The sequence below is a fragment of the Myodes glareolus genome, chromosome X (assembly GCF_982192425.1).
Source record: "Myodes glareolus chromosome X, mMyoGla1.1, whole genome shotgun sequence".
Lineage (NCBI taxonomy): Eukaryota > Metazoa > Chordata > Mammalia > Rodentia > Cricetidae > Myodes > Myodes glareolus.
In genome coordinates, this window is record NC_142053.1 from 60,847,013 (window position 1) to 60,861,319 (window position 14,307).

Genomic DNA, 14,307 nt, shown 5'->3' on the forward strand with positions numbered 1-14,307 from the left:
AGATCAATATCACTCATGAACATTGACACAAAAATACTCAATAAAATACTGGCAAACCGAATCCAAGAATACATTAGAAAAATTATACATTATGATCAAGTGGGCTTCATCCCAGAGATTCAGGGCTGGTTCAACATACACAAATCTATGAATGTAATCCATCATATAAATAAACTGAAAGAAAACAACCATATGATCATTTCATTGGATGCTGAAAAGCATTTGACACAATTCAACACCCATTTATGATAAAGGTGTTGGAGAGCCTGGGGATACAAGGATCATACCTAAATATAATAAAAGCCATATACAGCAAGCCGTCAGCTAACATCAATTTGAATGGAGAGAAATTCAAAGCCTTTCTACTAAAATCAGGAACACGACAAGGCTGTCCACTCTCACCATTCCTCTTCAATATAGTGCTTGAAGTTCTAGCAATAGCAATAAGACAACATAAGGGGATCAAGTGGATTCGAATTGGAAAAGATGAAGTTAAACTTTCGTTATTTGCAGACGATATGATAGTGTACATAAGCGACCCCAAAAACTCTACCAAAGAACTCCTACAGTTGATAAACACCTTTAGTAACGTGGCAGGCTACAAGATCAACTCCAAAAAATCGGTAGCCCTCCTATACACAAAGGATAAAGAAGCAGAGAGGGAAATCAGAGAAACATCACCTTTCATGATAGACATAAATGGCATAAAATATCTTGGGGTAACTCTAACCAAGGAAGTGAAAGACCTATTTGACAAGAACTTTAAATCTTTGAAGAAAGAAAGTGAGGAGGATACCAGAAAATGGAAAGACCTTCCCTGCTCTTGGATTGGGAAAATCAACACAGTAAAAATGGCAATTCTACCAAAAGCAATCTATAAATTCAATGCAGTTCCCATCAAAATCCCATCAAACTTCTTCACAGATCTTGAGAGAACAATAATCAAGTTTATATGGAAAAACAAAAAACCCAGGATGTGGGACCCTGTCCTCCCTGATCCTTGAGACCAAAATACTGGATGCAAATAATGTTTAAGCTAACCAGCTAAGCTTCCTGCTAGTTCCGTCCTTTGTTCTGCTACAGCCTGGTACATTAGCCTGAGGGATCTATTTTACTTTAAAATGCTAATTTCTCAACCTGCCTCAAAGAAGCTCTGGTGCCAAGGCCCATCTAACCTGTCTGACATTGCCTTGTACCCTCGACCACCTGCCTGGGGAAAAACTCCCACAGAGGCCAGTTTTCCCAGCCCCCTCTGGGTGGGAGGAGTTTTCCTTTACTGGGGCCTTTATTCTCCTTCCTGCTTTTGTTGAGAGGAGGCCTTGCCCTTTTTGATCCCGATTGCCCACTGGTATAAATACCCGACTTGAGTTTAATAAAGTTGCCATTTACTCTGGTAAATGAGCAAAGGTCTCTTTTTGTGTGTGTCTCTTTTAACCCTCAGGACAATCGTCCATTCTCGTGGGACCGAGTTCATGAAAGCAAGCACCTGGGTCAGGTGTGGATATCCACTGGAAGGCGGGGTCTAACACCAGGATAGCCAAAACAATCTTATACAATAAAGGAACTTCTGGAGGCATTACCATCCCTGACTTCAAACTCTATTACAGAGCTACAGTATTGAAAACAGCTTGGTATTGGCATAACAACAGAGAAGTCGACCTATGGAATCTAATAGAAGACCCGGATATTAACCCACAAACTTATGAACACCTGATTTTTGACAAGGGAGCTAAAGCTATACAATGGAAGAAGTATAGCGTCTTTAACAAATGGTACTGGCATAACTGGATGTCAACCTGTAGAAGAATGAAAATAGATCCATATCTATCAACTTGCACAAAACTCAGGTCCAAATGGATTAAAGACATCAATATTAATCTTACCACTTTGAACCAGATAGAAGAGAAAGTGGGAAGTAGTCTACAAGATATATGCACAGGAGAAAACTTCCTAAGCAGAACCCCAGGAGCGCAGACAATAAGAGAAACAATAAATAAATGGGACCTCCTGAAACTGAGAAGCTTCTTTAAAGCAAAGGACACTGTCAGTAAGACAAAAAGACTACCTTCTGACTGGGAAAAGATCTTCACAAACCCCTCAACAGACAAAGGTCTGATCTCCAAAATATACAAAGAACTCAAAAAACTAGACACTAAAACTCTAATTAACACAATTAAAAAAATAGGGTACTGAACTGAACAGAGAATTCACAACAGATAAATTTTGAATGGCTAAAAAGCACTTAAGGTCATGCTCAACCTCCTTAGCGATCAGGGAAATGCAAATCAAAACAACTTTGAGAAATCATCTTACACCTGTCAGAATAGCCAAACTTAAAAACACCAATGATAGCCTATGCTGGAGAGGATGTGGAGAGAGGGGAACTCTCATCCATTGTTGGTGGGAATGCAAACTTGTGCAGCCACTGTGGAAATCAGTGTGGCGGTTTCTCAGGAAACTGGGAGTCAACCTACCTCAGGACCCAGCAATTCCCCTCTTGGGAATATACCCTAGAGATGCCCTATCATACTACAAAAGCATTTGTTCTACTATGTTCATAACAGCACTATTTGTAATAGCCAGAACCTGGAACAAGCCTAGGTGCCCCTCAATAGAAGAATGGTTAAAAAAGGTGTGGAACATATACACATTAGAGTTTTACTCAGCGGTAAAAAACAATGACATCCTGAATTTTGCATGCAAATGGATGGAAATAGAAAACACTTTACTGAGTGAGGTAAGCCAGACCCAAAAAGAGGAACACGGTATGTATTCACTCATAAGTGGATTCTAACCATAATTAAAGGTCTTTGAGCCTATTATTCATGATTCTAGAGAAGCTAAATAAGAAGATGAACCTGACGAAGATTATTTAGCTATCTGCCAGGAGGTAGGATATAGACAAGAGTCCCAGGTAACCTCGTGTGCAAGGGGGGGGTGGGAGAGTTGTTGGAAGGGGAGAGGGTTAGAGAGAAGGGAGTAGGGAAGAAATGGGGAAAGATCGGGGGACTGGGATGGGGGGAGGGAGGAAGGATGGATATGGGATCAGGCAAGTATATACCTCAACTAAGGGAGTCATTTATTTTAGGGATTTAAGAGACTTGATTATAAAGGGGATCAGAGGTCCAAGGAGAGATCCCCAGATTGTTCTCTGGACAGAGGAGAGGGTGCCTGAACCGGTCTTGGCTCCCAACCATAGTGATGAATATTTTGCATATCACCATAGAACCCTCATCTGGCGATGGATGGAGATGGAGGCGGAGACCCACGTTGGAACACTGGACCTAGCTCTCTTGGTCTAAATGAGAGGCAGAAGGAAAGAGAACGTGAGCAAAGAAGGAAAGGGCAGAGGAAACCTTCATCCGACGTTGGATGGCGATAGAGATGGAGACCCATATTGTAGCACCGGACTGAGCACTCCACGGTCCAAATGAGGAGCAGAAGGATGAAGAAAATAAAAAAAGTAATCAGGACTGCTAGGGATGCGAGCACCCACTGATACAAGGGGACTGATATAATGAGAGTTCACCAAGGCCTGTTGGACTGGGACTGAACGAGGATGTTATCCAACCAGATTCTCTGAATGTGGCTGGCCCGGAGCCTTTCTGAAAAGCCATTGACAATGACACTGGGACTTGCTTCCTCTGCATATACTGGATTTTGGCGCTCCAGTCTGTTTGGACTCTCACCTTCCCTGGACCTGGAGGGAGGGGGGAGGAACTTGAACTTCCCACAGGACAGGAAACCCTGACTGCTCTAGGGGATGGAGAGGGAGGAGGAGAGGGAGTGGGGGGAGTGGGAGGGTGTTGGGAGGAGGGGCTGAAATGGAAACTTTTATAATTTAATAAAGGAAAAAAAAGATTTTTAGGAATATAACAAATTAAAGAAAAGCATGTATTTCACATTATATTTTAATTTTCTTTCTGTTCTACACTGATACTACAGAACTTCAAGGATATTATTTCTATTGATTAAGTGTTTATCTTGAGACATTATACTTTTTTATATCATTCTCCTTAAAAGTAAATAAGACTTTGCATCTCTCTACAATGCTATTAACAACTCTATGTTTACTATGCATCGCTGCTAGGAATCAAAAAAAAAAAGAAAAACAATATCCTCACCCTCAAAAAGTAAGAGCATAATGAGAAATAAACCACATAACATAAGTTTGAGTATAAAGTAAATAAAAATCTCTGGATATTTGCATGAAAAAGAAGCATTCAGAAGTGAAGCCTGGATTTGTTGGTACACACATGTAACCTCACTACTTAGTAAGTTAAGGAAAGAGGATTATTAGTTTAAGACAAATTTAAACCCTGTTTAAGATCAATGCAACAATAAAACTCCCTTATTTGCAGCAAAATAATAAGGTATGAGTAAATATAATTAGGAAATTTGTGAGAATTATTGTGAAACTGATGTTACACTATATCAGAAATTTTAATTTTAAATTATGATCTTTGAATCTACATTTTGACATTTTATACATGTGGTCCTTGTAACATGAGAAGGCCGGGCCAGCGTGTTTGTGTTTCTGTCCTGCCCCCCCCAGCTGTTTAGTCCCAGAGAAAAATCAATCACACAGGTCTCTGTAAGTTATATAGCTGGTTGGCCCATTAGGTAGGACTACTTATTAGTTAACTCTCACATCTTGATTAACCCATTTTTCTGATCTATGTTAGCCATGTGGCTCAGTACATTTTTCAGTGGGACAGCTCACATCCTGCTGCTTCGGTGATCTGGGGAGGAGTGGGAGGAATCAACTTCCTCCTCCCCAGAATTCTCCTGTTCTCCTTGCATAATTTCCATTTCCTGTCTGGGTTTCCCACCTACACCTCCTGCCTGGCCAATCAGCGTTTATTTAAAACATTGTTGACAGAATACAGACAATTCTCCTGCACCACTTCCCCCTCTTTTTTAAAAAAACAAAGGAAAATATCCACAGTCCATTTTTTGGAAATGTGGGCGTAGTATTCCAGGCTACTTCCAGCTGGTTGGGGGTGCTGATAATCTTATGGGGACCTAAAGATAATTTAGAGTTATGATCAAGTCCTGACTGAAGTATCTTATGAGTCTTGATCATCTCAGGCAGCAGTCTTGAACCTGTTCTGAATGAAGAACTCAGACATATGAGCCATCTGTTCCTACTGGAGATTGCTCAGGTGGTCTCCCTTGGTCAAAGATGATTTTTCTTAACTCTGAATAAATCCAGAGCCTCTCATTTTCTGTGAAACAAAAGCAAAATCTCTTCTCCAAAGTAACATACCTTTTGACTTCAATTTTGAAGCCAAGGTATTTTCAAAATACCTATTTTGGATTAATTCTGCAGCATTTATAAGCAAATACCTTTTAGCAGCTGTTGCTCCTTCCTCAGCATTCAAACAATTTAAAGAGAGCATAATAGCATACAGTACCAAGATTCTCTGTGTATTTTCCATCTTTATGTGGCTTTATTTTAACCTCTATTTCTTTTATTTTTACTTTTAACTTTTGGCTTTTTGAGACAGGTTCTCTGCATATCTTTGTCCTGGAATAGCTCTGTAGACCAGGCTATCTTTGAACTCCCAGAGATCCATCTGTCTCTGCCTCCCAGGCTACTCGTTCTTTCTTTCTTTCTTTCTTTTTTTTTTTTACTCTGAGAATTTTAACCTTTAGCCTGTATATATTTTTAACACAAAGTAAACCATTTAGAGGTTTTCTTACTCTTTGAATCTTTCTTTACTGTTTATCTCTCTTTTTCTGACCACATGGGTCTTTAATTTGCTAATGAATATAGAGAAAACAACACTCAAAAGCTCTTAAGTCGTTTCAAGGTCCTTGCCAGGAAGCAAGCTGCAACATTGTTTCCATAGTCTGGACTGCCTGCTTGAAAGAGTCATAGTTTTCCCTGGCAGGACGGCCGAGAGACTCGGCATTTTAAAACAGCACAGCTTTTTTCCTGCTTCAGCTGAAAACTGAAATGCTTTACTCTAGTCTTTCCCAAGCTTTCTCGGGCTTTCTGTGGATGCAGTTATCCACCTTGGGCACCATTCTGTAACATGAGAGGGCCGGGCCTGCTTGTTTGTGTTTCTGTCCTGGCCCCACCCCCCAGCTGTTTAATCCCAGAGAAAAATCAATTACACAGGTCTCTGTAAATTATATAGCTGGTTGGCCCATTAGGTCTGGCTACTTATTAGTTAACTCTCACATCTTGATTAACCCATTTTTCTGATCTATGTTAGCCATGTGGCTCAGTACATTTTTCAGTGGGACAGCTCACATCCTGCTGCTTCGGTGATCTGGGCAGGAGTGGGAGGAATCAACTTCCTCCTCCCCAGAATTCTCCTGTTCTCCTTGCATAATTTCCATTTCCTGTCTGGGTTTCCCACCTACACCTCCTGCCTGGCCAATCAGCGTTCATTTAAAACATTGTTGAGAGAATACAGACAATTCTCCCGCACCAGGTCCTGATTTAAAAGTAAGAATTATTTCTCTCTAATGGATATCTAAAGTTAGGTTTAGAAATATTTTAACCAGGTCTCTCAAATGTTGTGCAAAAGATCACTTAATACTTCATTTTATTTCAATATTCAATTTTTATTTTCCTTTAACTTTTTGAAAAGTTTTGCCTATTTGTTATCAATAATATTTATGCAAATTCCACTCTATTTTAAGACTCTTTAGGTTAGTTACATTAACCATATCTTAATATGGTTTTATACCTATCAAAGTGAGAAGTTCCAGTTTAAACAAATTTATGATTTTTCTGTCATATAGAGTCCCTTTATTTATTTATATTGGGTGTCTTTTGTTTTATTTTTTGAGACAGGGTCTCTCTATGAAATCCTGGCTGTTCTGGAATTCATTGTGTAGATCACGTTGTCTAAGAACTCACAGAGATTCTCCTGCCTCTGTCTCTCAAGTATGTGAATTAAATATGTATACCACTATATCTGTCAGATAGATTTTTAAGGAAAGGATAGATTATAGGAAATTGTGTTATAGCATCTATACTTTGAATTTATTTAAATATTTGTTTATGGTTTATGTGCACTGGTGTTTTGGCTGCATGAATGCCTGTGTGAAGTTGTCAGGTCCCCTAGAACTAGACCTACATACAGTTGTGAGCTACCATGTGGATGATGAGAACCACGCACGGTTGTATACACCTTTAAACCCAGTTCTTGGGAGGCAGAGGCAGGCAGATGCCTGTGAGTTCCAGGACAGCCAGAACTTCACAGAAAACATTATTTCAAAAAACCAAAAAAGAGACTACTTTGTATTTTAAAGAGAAAATGCCATTGCTTAATTTATTTTGTTAATTCAAAAAGCACCAATAATAATTTATTAGAATATTAATTACAGCTATGGTTAAGGGGAATATGGTAAAACTAAGCAAAATAAAATATTGTGCAAAATTGTTCATAAAAATAAACATACTAAGTGATTATATTTGTGTCCTTTCAGGGATTATATGCACTAAGTGCTATGGAAACACAGATTGAAGCCAATGATTTCATTGAAAATATTTCATCTTCTACATGACAATGTATGTGAAATATGAGATAAAGTAAAAAGATATCTGATGGGAATTCTTTATAAAACAACAAAATCCTGATGTACATTTAATAGAATAAAACATATAAGAAATCTTCAAATATGCTAAGCTGAACATTCTACATAACTATACATACTGTAACAATCAAAAGAAGATCTGGTGGGTTCAGAGAATACATGTATTTCTACTTATTTTTCAAAATCACTGTTTTGATGAACTGATACTTTAAAAAATTCATTAATTTTTTTTAATTTCACATAATACATCCTGATTCCACTCATCTCCTGGTCCCCTCGCTTCTGCTCTCTACCCTTACACTCCCACAATATAAAACAAAATAATAGAAACAAATGAGCAAACAGAAATCCACATATTATACCCGTTAGTTCATACAATTTTATTTGTATGTGTTCATTGCAATGAGTCATTGGTCTGCTTCAAGGATTCTGGCTTCTGTTACCTTATTGATATAAAAGGGGGAGGTGTTGTAGGAATTCCTACCATGAGTAGTCTTTGAAAGAGAACATCTGTCTTCTTTTCTGACTGCAGGATTTGGTTGCTGTTCCCTGTTGCAGCAGAGAATTGAGAAGCCATGTAGCTCCACAAGAGACAGATGCCCAGAATGTTAGTTTGTAAGCCAGAGCCACGTGGCAATACACAGATTAATAGAAATGGGTTAAATTAATATGCAAGAATTAGCCAATAAGAAGCTAGAGCTAATGGGCCAAACAGTGATTTAATTAGTGCAGTTTCTGTGTGATTATTTTGGGACTAAGTCGCTGGAAACTAGCTAGCAGCTTCCTGCAAGATGCTGCGTTTGTCTTGCTGAGTCTGGATTTCCTCAATCAGAATGATTTCTTCTAATTCCATCCATTTGCTGCAAATTTCAAGATGTCTTTGTCTTTGTTTCTTTTTCCCCACTGGGTGTGGGGCGCTGCTTGCCTCCTCCACATGGCTCCCCGACCGTGCCTTAAAGATGGCGCTGGTTCTTAGCCTTTCTAATGGCCATCTTGGAGTAAACAACTCCTTATTTGGCATCGGACCACAGCTCCTCTGTGGAGTGACTCTGCACTGTGGAGATACTCTGACGAGTGTCTGCAGTTGCCAAGGAGCCTATGAGCTCTGCCCATGTGGCTAACAATTATTGGAGAACAGACGCTTATAAACTGCTTACACGGAGGGTTTGGGGAAGAAGACGCCATTACCCCTAAGCTGTAACTGAGATCCTGCAATAAAACTGCTTGTTGGAAGACTCTTGGTGTTGCATCAGTCCTTGCTGGTCAAGGTCGGGCATGACATTTGGTGCCGAAACCCGGGATCCCTCTCTTCTTCCCTGAGAGCCAGAACCAGCAGCGGGCAAGGAGTGATCACTGGTAAGTCCCAGGTAAGAAAGGGGACACTTCACCTTGAGCGAAGATTATAATTTGCTCCTACCTGTAGGTAAAGGAGGAGCGGGATAAGTGCTGTGACCACAGCGGCAGGGAAAGTGCTGCAACTATAGTGGTGAGTTAGGGAACGCGAGCCTAGGAAGTAAAAGTGAAACTAAGTCATCGGCTACTGCTCTGTATGGAGAGTGGCTACTTGTTAAGCCATTTGGGTGGTTGTTTCATTTCTGTTTGTTTTGATCTTAGCGCTTGTCTGTTGTAGAGCCTGCATAGTGTAGAGCTATCAGAACATTAAAATGGGAAATTCACCATCCCACCCCATGTATACCACTCTCAATGAGCTGTTGAGATCCAAAAATTTAAAACTCAAACAGAGCACGCTTGCTCAATTTTTATCTGAAGTAGACGTTGCAGTCCCGCGGTTCACTATGTCTGGAGCCCTTACTGTCCCATCCTGGGACAAATTGGGTCGTGATCTGGATTTTGCCTTTGAACAAGGCACCTTAAAAGGGGGAGTCCGTCCCGTTTGGAAGTTGGTTAAAGGATGCATAATGGATCAAAGATGCAGTTCGGCATTAGAGACCAGTAAATCGGCCTTAGAAATCCTTCAAGGAGAGAGGTTGGAGGCAAATTCAGTCAGACAGACATCCGGCAGGGAAGGGTATACCTCCGAAGAGGAGGAAGAGGATGATAAAGATAAGATATTGGATGAGAAATTCAAGCTTCAGTCAATGTATCCTTCCTTGGGTGAGAGACTCCTTAAGTTAAAAAACAGGGAAAAAAGTTTTCCAGTCCTTTCCCCAGTGACTCCTACTGTACCCCCTCCTTATGAGGGTGCGAATCCCGAGGGAAGAACCATGCCTTCCCCAAATAATTTCTTACATCATTCAGTTTGGAGGCAGGTTCGTGCGGAATTGATATCTTCAGGAATGGGCCCTAAGGTCCTTATGTCCTTTCCTGTATTCTTAGATCAGGCAGGAAATCAATTTCATGAGCCTCTAGATTTTAAAACTGTCAAGCAGATTGCTGATTCAGTCCGCACATATGGCGTTGTGGCAGCGTTTACTCTCACGCAGGTAGAGAGCCTGACTCGCCATGCTATGACTCCCTGGGACTGGTCCAATTTGGTCAGGGCTTGCATGACGCCGGGGCAATTTTTAGAGTGGAAGGCCTATTTTACTGAATATGCCAATGCGCAGACAATGCTTAATAGAACGAGGCCACCACCTCAGAATGTCTGGGGCATGGATATGTTAACTGGCACTGGTCTCTAGGCTAACAATCAGGCAGCTTTACCACCCCTTGTTTTTGATCAAATAAATGCCTTGGCGATAAAGGCATGGAAATCAGTCCCTACAAAAGGGGAGGTTAGAGGCAATCTTATTAAGATTATCCAAAAAGCAGAAGAGCCATTTTCAGATTTTGAAGCATGTATGGTAGAAGCAGCAGGCAGGTTGTTTGATGATCCTGATGCCATGATGCCCACGCTTAAGCAATCAATATTTGAACAAGCCACAAAGGATTGCAGAGATGCTATTACAACACATAAAACTAAAGGATTAGAGAGCTGGCTTCGAGTATGTAGAGAGATAGGGGGCCCCCTCTCTAATTCAGGCTTAGCCCCAGCGATTGTGAGACTTACCCAAGGAGTGAGGCCCAAATCAGGCGCTTGTTATGGCTGTGGACAAACGGGACATCTAAAAAAGGCTTGCCCAAACTTAAAAATGTCCGGTCAATCAGGAAATAAAGCTCCTGGGGTTTGCCCCAGATGCCAAAAGGGAAAGCATTGGGCAAACGAATGTTACTTAACCAAAGATGCAGATGGTCAGGCTCTTGAGCCTCAAAAAGGCCAGTCAAAAAATGGGAAGCAGAGTTCTTCGGAAGAGTTTTTTGGGTTGCTCATGTATACTATCATATAGTCTGCAAATAATGAGAGTTTAACTTCTTCCTTTCTAATTTGAATCCCCTTGTTCCCCTTATGTTGTCATATTGCTATTGCTAGAACTTCAAGCACTATATTGAAGAGGTATGGTGAGAGAGGACAGCCTTGTCATGTTCCTGATTTCAATGGAATGGCTTTGAGCTTCTCTCCATTCAGTTTGATGTTAGTTGTCGGCTTGCTGTAAATAGCTTTTATTATATTTATGTATGATCCTTGTATTCCCAATATCTTCAACACCTTTATCATAAAGTGATGATGAATATTGTCAAATGCTTTGTCAGCATCTAATGAAATGATCATATGTTTTTTTTCTTTCAATTTATTTATATGATGGATTACATTGATAGATTTGCATATGTTGAACCAGCCCTGCATCTCTGGGATGAAGCCTACTTGATCATAATGGATAATTTTTCTAATGTGCTCTTGGATTCGGTTTGCCAGGATTTTGTTGAGAATTTTTGCGTCGATGTTCATGAGTGAGATTGGCCTGTAATTCTCTTTCTTGGTTGTGTCTTTATGTGTATTTGGTATCAGGGTAACTGTAACTTCATAAAAAGAGTTTGGAAATGACTCTTCTGTTTCTACATTGTGAAATACCTTAAGGAGTATAGGTATCAGCTCTTCTTGGAAGTTCTGGTAGAATTCTTCATTGAAACCATCTGGCCCTGGGCTTTTTTTGGTAGGGAGGTTTTTGATAACAGATTCTAATTCTTCGCGACTAACAGGTCTATTTAGATTGTTTACCTAGTCTTGATTTAACTTGGGTAAATGGTATTCATCTAAAAACCAATCCATTTCTTGTACATTTTCCAACTTTGTGGCATATAAACTCTCGTAGTAAGATCTAATGATTCTCTGAATTTCCTCTGAGTCTGTTGTTATGTCCCCCTTTTCATTTCTGATCTTATTAATTTGAGTGTTCTCTCTCTGCCTTTTGATTGGTTTGGCTGGGGTTTGTCAATCTTGTTGATTTTCTCCAAGAACCAACTTTTTGTTTCGTTGATTTTTTGGATTGTTTTCTGTGTTTCTATTTTGTTGATTTCAGCCCTCAGTTTGATTATTTCCAGTCTACTACTCCTCCTGGGTGAGTCTGCTTCTTTTTTTTCCAGAGCTTTCAGGTGTGCTGTTAAGTCTCCAATGTGTGCTTTCTCCATTTTCTTTAAATGGGCACTTAGCGCTATGAACTTTCCTCTTAGCACTGCTAAGAACTCCAACAGCTGATAAACACCTTTAGTAATGTGACAGGATACAAGATCAACTCCAAAAAAATCAGTTGCCCTCCTATACACAAAGGATAAAGAAGCAGGGAGGGAAATCAGAGAAACTTCATCTTTCACGATAGGCACAAATAGCATAAAATATCTTGGGATAACTCTGACGAAGGAAGTGAAAGACCTATTTTAGAAGAACTTTAAGTCTTTGAAGAAACAAATTGAGGAGGATACCAGAAAATGGAAAGATCTCACCTGCTCTTGGATTGGGAGGATCAACATAGTAAAAATAGCAATTCTACCAAAAGCAATCTATAGATTCAATACAATCCCCATCAAAATCCAATCAAATTTCTTCACAGACTTTGAGAGAATAATAATCAATTTTATATGGAAAAACAAAAAAACCCAGGATAGCCAAAACAACCTTATATAATAAAAGGAATTTCTGGAGGTATAACCATCCCTGACTTCAAAGTCTATTACACAGCTACAGTATTGAAAACAGCCTGGTACTGGCATAAGAACAGAGAAGTCGACCTATGGAATCGAATAGAAGACCTGGATATTAACCCACAAACCTATGAACACCTAATTTTTGACAAGGGAGCTAAAGGTATACAATGGAAGAAGGAAAGTATCTTTAACAAATGGTGGTGGCGTAACTGGATGTCAACCTGTAGAAGAATGAAAATAGATCTGTATCTATCACCATGCACAAAACTCAAGTCCAAATGGATTAAAGACCTCAACATTAATCTGACCACTTTGAACCTGATAGAAGAGAAAGTGGGAAGTAGTCTACAAGACATAGGCACAGGAGACCACTTCCTAGGTAGAACCCCAGTAGCACAGACAATAAGAGAATCAATGAATAAATGGGACCTACTGAAACTGAGAAGCTTCTGTAAAGCAAAGGACACTGTCAGTAAGACAAAAAGGCTATTTTTGGACTGCGAGAAGATCTTCACCAACCTCTCATCAGATAAAAGCCTGATCTCCAAAATATATAAAGAACTCAAGAAACTAGACACTAAAACTCTAATTAACCCAATTAAAAAATGGGGTGCTGATCTGAACAGAGAATTCTCAACAGAAGAACTTCGAATGGCCAAAAGACACTTAAGGTCATGCTCAACATCCTAAGCGATCAGGGAAATACAAATCAAGAAAACTAAGAGATACCATTTTACACCGGTCAGATTAGCTAAAGTCAAAAACACCAATGATAGTCTATGCTGGAGAAAATGTGGAGAGAGAGGAACTCTCATCCATTGTTGGTGGGAATGCAAACTTGTGCAGCCACTATGGAAATCAGTGTGGCGGTTTCTCAGAAAACTGGGAGTCAACCTCCCTCCAGACCCAGCAATTCCACTCTGGGTAATATACTCAAGAGATGCCCTATCATACCACCAAAGCATTTGTTCAACTATGTTCATAGCAGCACTATTTGTAATAGCCAGAACCTGGAAACAACCTAGGTGCCCCTGAATAGAAGAATGGTTAAAAAAGGTGTGGAACATACATACATTAGAGTTTTACTCAGCGGTAAAAAACAATGACATCTTGAATTTTGCATGCAAATGGATGGACATAGAAAATGCTTTACTGAGTGAGGTAACCCAGATCCAAAAATAGGAATATGGTATGTATTCACTCATATGTGGATTCTAGCCATAATTAAAGGTCTTTGAGCCTTTTATTAGTGATCCTTGAGAAGCTAAATAAGAAGGTGAACCTGAAGAGAATCATGTAGTTATCCTCCTGGATATTGGAAGTAGACAAGAGTGCCAGGCAACCTCGGGTGCATGGTGGGGGTGGGGGTTGATGGAAGGGGAGATTGTTAGGGAGAAGGGACTAGGGGAGGAATGAGGAAAGCTCGGGGGACTGGGATGGGGGGGGAGAAAGGATGAATATGGGATCAGGGAAGTATATATCTCAACTAAGGGAGTCATTTTAGGGTTTACAAGAGAATTGATTTTAAAGGGGATCCCAGGTCCAAGGAGAGATCCCCAGATTGTTCTCTGGACAGAGGAGAGGGTGACTGAACCGGCCTTGGAACATAACCATACTGATGAATATTTTGTATATCACCATAGAACCTTCATCTGGCGATGGATGGAGATAGAGACAGAGATCCACATTGGAACAGTAGACTTAACTCCCTAGGTCCAAACAAGAAACAGAAGGAAAGAGAATGTGAGCAAAGAAGGCAAGACCAGAGGG